This window comes from Urtica dioica, chromosome 2 (genome assembly GCF_054948205.1).
Source record: "Urtica dioica subsp. dioica isolate 48M chromosome 2, U.dioica_male_clone48M_v1_H2, whole genome shotgun sequence".
In the NCBI taxonomy this organism is placed as follows: Eukaryota; Viridiplantae; Streptophyta; class Magnoliopsida; order Rosales; family Urticaceae; genus Urtica; species Urtica dioica.
The window spans coordinates 26,725,770-26,730,856 of NC_142757.1; positions in this window are offsets into that span (position 1 = coordinate 26,725,770).

Below are 5,087 nucleotides of genomic sequence, written 5' to 3' on the forward strand. Positions count from 1 at the left end.
AGACTAATCATAAACTTGTTTCAACTTATATAGGCAATATGTCTCTCAACCTTCTCTCGTTCATCCTTTCCTCGAACAAACTCGAAAAGGATAACTACGTAGATTCGAAACATAACATCGATATCATCCTTACCATTAACAAGCACAAATGGGTACTCACCACCCCATGTCCTCCTCTGTCGAATGATGATTCGACTCAAGAGGACAATGACGCCTTAGCGGCCTGGCTTCGATCCGATGAGAATGTGAGGTGCTATATCTTAGCATCTATGAACAATATGCTGAAAAAGAAACATCGTGACATCGAGACTGCCGCCGACATGCTCTACAATCTCCTTAAGATATTTGGAGGGCAAAGGCGTCAGGCAAGGCAACAAGCAGTCCGACAGTTTATGAACTGTCATATAAAGGTTAGGACTCCTGTTAGAGACTTTATGATACTGATCATTAGTTTTCTGAATAAAATGGAAATCCTAGGATCTGAGACTGATGGGAAGAATGTCATAGATATGATCTTAGAAACTCTCCTCGCATCTCTTGATAGCTCCAAGATGAACTACTCCATAAACAAGCTAGAGTACACTGTTACCAAGCTTATAAAGGAACTTCACACTGCTGTAGGTCTCACTAAGAGAAAGAGGAATCAAGGAGAGGCATATGCTACTGAGCAAAAAGCCTCCGCCTCTGGAACTAAGAAGAGACCTCACAAGGCCGATAAAAAGAACTGTCCTGCCTATCTCAAAGCAAAGGAACATAGTATTGTACTAGTTACCGAAACATGCTTAGTAGCTGATAATGTATCAACGTGGATTCTTGACTCCGCTGCTACTAACAATATTTGTTCTTCCTTGAATGGTTTCAAGAAAACCAAAAGCTTAGAGGAAGGCGAGTTCTGTTTCAAATGGGGTGATGGGATCCTGGTGTCTGCGAAGGCTGTGGGATCCGTGACGCTGTCTTTCCTGATAATTCTTTTATCACTGATGCATGTATGAAGAATGCTCTTTTCTACATCTATCCCACTCAACCTTCTCTTTTAGACACCAGATAGATAATGATCTAATTAGGGAGCCAAAGAGGATCAAACTTTCTGAATCCTCCGATCTAACAAAATCAACATACCTCTGGCACTTGAGACTTGGTCACATCAGTCTAGATAGGATTAAGAGACTTGTGAGGGACGGTCCACTCCAAGCCTCTGCAATAGGTTCACTACCTACTTGTGAATCCTGCATAGAAGGAAAAATGACTAAGCGACCTTTCTCCGATAAGGGTCGAAGAGCCACTGAGTTGCTGGAACTAATACATTCTGATGTATGTGGTCCGCTCAGCCAACAGGCACGTGGAGGATACGAATACTTTGTTACCTTCAACGATGATTACTCGCGATATGGTTTTGTCTATTCGCTCAAACACAAATCCGAGACCTTTAACGTATTTAAGGTCTTTACGACTTTAGTGGATGGTGAGTATATGTCTGGAGAGTTCGATGACTTTCTTAAAGAAGAAGGTATCGCTTCTCAGCTTACCGCACCAGGCACACCTCAACAAAACGGAGTGTCAGAGAGAAGAAACCGAACTCTTATGAAGATGGTTAGATCAATGATGAGTTACTCATCACTCCCTCTTTCCTTTTGGGGATATGCCCTCGAAACAGCCGCTTATATTCTGAACCAAGTTCCGTCCAAGACGGTTCCTGGTACTCCTTATGAACGATGGACTGGCCGTAAAGTGAATCTTGGCCGCATCAGAATTTGGGGTTGCCTTGCACACGTGCTGAGGCAAAAGACTAGCAAGTTGGCTAGTAGGTCAGAATTGTGCCTGTTTGTGGGATATCCAAAGGAAACCAAAGGTTTTACTTTCTATAGTCCCGAGGACGATAAGACTTTCGTTAGCACGAATGCTCATTTCCTTGAGGAGGACTTTATGAAGGATGCGAAACCTAGAAGCAAAATTGTGCTTGAAGAAAAGTTGGGTGAGGAAGCTTCTACCTCATCTGTAAGAACTGTTCTTACCCGAACTGAAACACAACCTAACTCATCAGAATCTCGTCAAGTAGTACTTTGACGTAGTGGGAGGGCTACTCAAAAGCCTGACAGGTACATGTCTTATGGAGACTCTCTTGTAGCCGTCTCTGACATGGATGATCTTGTTTCCTATAGCCAAGCGATGGCTTGTTCTGAATCAAACCTTTGGCTTGACGCCATGAAAGTTGAAATGCACTCGATGTATGTCAACAAAGTCTGGAAACTTGTAGACCTTCCTAAAGGGCTTAAACCCGTAGGGTGTAAGAGGATATACAAGAAGAAAAGGGGTCCTGATGGGAACGTCGAGACGATCAAAGCACCATTTATGGCGAAGGGTTATACCCAACAAGAAGGGATTGACTATGAAGAAACCTTCTCGCCAGTCGCGATGCTTAAATCCATCCGCATACTCCTATCCATAGCTGCAGCTCTCGACTATGAGATCTGGCAAATGGATGTCAAGACAGCCTTCCTGAATGGCAATCTTGACGAGCGCATTTACATGGCTCAACCAGACGGTTTCGTGGATAAAGGTCAAGAGACCAAGGTTTGTGAGTTGCTTAAATCCATTTATGGACTAAAGCAAGCATCTAGGTCATGGAATATTAGATTCGATGAAACTGTAAAGAGCTTCGGCTTTGAACAGTCAATATATGAGCCATGTGTTTACAAGTTAATACACGAAGGCAAAGTTGTGTTTCTGGTGCTATATGTCGATGATATACTACTCATTGGTAATGACGTGGGTAAGTTATCTGAGGTTAAGGTCTGGCTGGCAAAGCAATTCGATATGAAGGATCTAGGAGAAGCCGCGTACATTCTGTGGATCCAAATCTTTCGAGATAGGAAAAACCGGACCCTATCGCTCTCTCAAGCATCTTATATTGATAAGGTAATGGATCGCTTCTCGATGCAAGACTCCAAGAAGGGCCAAACACCCTTTAGGCATGGAGTTTCACTCTCTAAGGACCAGTCTCCCTAGACTGCACAAGAGATTGAACACACGAGGAAGATTCCTTACGCCTCTGCCGTAGGAAGCCTCATGTATGCTATGCTTTGCACTAGACCTGATATATGTTTCGCCGTTGGCGTAGTTAGTCGTTTCCAATCCAACCCTGGACCCGAGCACTAGATTGCTGTTAATCATGTTCTTAAGTATCTTCGAAGAACTAGGAACTTGATGCTTACATACTCAGGTACTGACCTGACTATGACGGGATATACCGACTCCGATTTTCAAGCGGATAATGATTCCAGGAAATCCACTTCGGGATCTGTGTTCATCCTTAATGGTGGAGCTGTTGTGTGGAGAAGTATTAAGCAATATTGCATTGCTGACTCCACAATGGAAGCAGAATATGTGGCTTCTTGTGAAGCATCCAAAGAGGCTGTATGGCTTAGAAAATTCCTTAAGTATTTGGAAGTAGTTCCAAATGTCGACGAGCCCATGACCCTTTATTGTGATAATAGTGGGGCTGTCACTAACTCAAAGGAACCTCGAAGCCATAAGCGCTCTGAGCATATTAAGAGGAAATACCATTTGATTCGAGAGATCGCGCAGCGCGGAGACGTGGAGGTGAAGTAGATCTCTGGCAGATCCATTCACCAAGGCCCTAGCGGACAAGGTCTTCGACCAACATCGAGAGGGATTAGGCATGAACGACTACACACATCTTCTTTGAGTCAAGTGGGAGTTTGTGGTCAATGGTGCCCACAAGAAGAGTTGTAGTGTGTATTTATGTACATTTGATGTCATATAGTCTTATGAAGACTCTTGCTTGTAATTGCTTATAAATTAATAAAAAGTTGAAACGTTCATTCAATCTTCCTTGTTTGAAGCTTTATGATAAAACCTTAGTCTTTAGTCCATAAACCAACTAAACAACTTATGAAGAGACAAATGTAGATTTGCATGAACAAACTCTTTGTAGTTTGCTTAAAACGATATATTCGCAATCTTAGGGTCAAAGGACTATTGACCTCAGTACGATTGTTAGAAGAATCTATGATGTCTGGTTATGAGGCATTGAGAGTTGGAGACTCTATAGTTCTTCTAGGTATCTTCCGAAGGTACTGAATTGACCAGTGCACTTCTAGAGACAAGATAAGAACAAACCATTTAACCTCTTATGTCTCGAAGTCACTATGTATGAATTGCATCATGCTTACCTTAATCCTGAAATGAGACATGCCATTTCACACCTTACGTATTCTCATTTGAGAAAGTCAGAGTTCGGACTCACTATGTGATTCCGAACAGGGCCTATTGGTGAACTACTAAGTTGTGAGAATGTCATGAGTAACTTTGTGAAGTTCTCATAGATATGGAATTCATGTACAAGATTGCTGAAATGCAATGTATGTCACCTCATGCTTTGTTCCATGGAGTGTGAATAAATGAACTGGCCAGTGTCCAAATTGAGTCCTGACTCTTTTGGATGAAACAATGTGACTTGTTAGCTCCTCGTCAATACATTGTTTCTAACTTATTCACAAGCGACAAAGGAGTTGAGGAAATAACAGGTAGAAGGGTAAAATGGTAGTTTAGTAAATCCCGACTTGCTGATGACATTCATGAAGGGTAAACATAGATAATATTCAGTGGATCCACTCATCATAATTTGGTTGAATTCTTGAGTAGAAAATAAATTCATTTGAACCGAGAGATTTTCAGTGTCAACTCTTTAGTGGAGTCAGTTGGCATTAAGCTAAACTTGGAAAAGGTTTGTGAACTTTTGAGTCCAAGTGTTTAGCTCAAGCTTTGTTCATTTGGATCCATGAGGTCACTGTCACAAATCATATCGAGTAGGAATAGTTAAACTAGAAGCTAAGTCAAAACAAGAACGAGACAAGTTTTACGAAAATTGTCAAAAGGGTAAATTTGTCTTTTTGGACATAGCATGAAATGAATGTTAATAAATTTTTTTTTTGACATGGTCATATGATGGCCTAGATCACTTGGCCATGATGTGTTCATTGGGCCTTGTGGATTAATTTCATTTCATAGAATTTACTTGAAAATTCTCAATGGGCTTTTCTTATGTTGTCATGAACAAGTAAAGA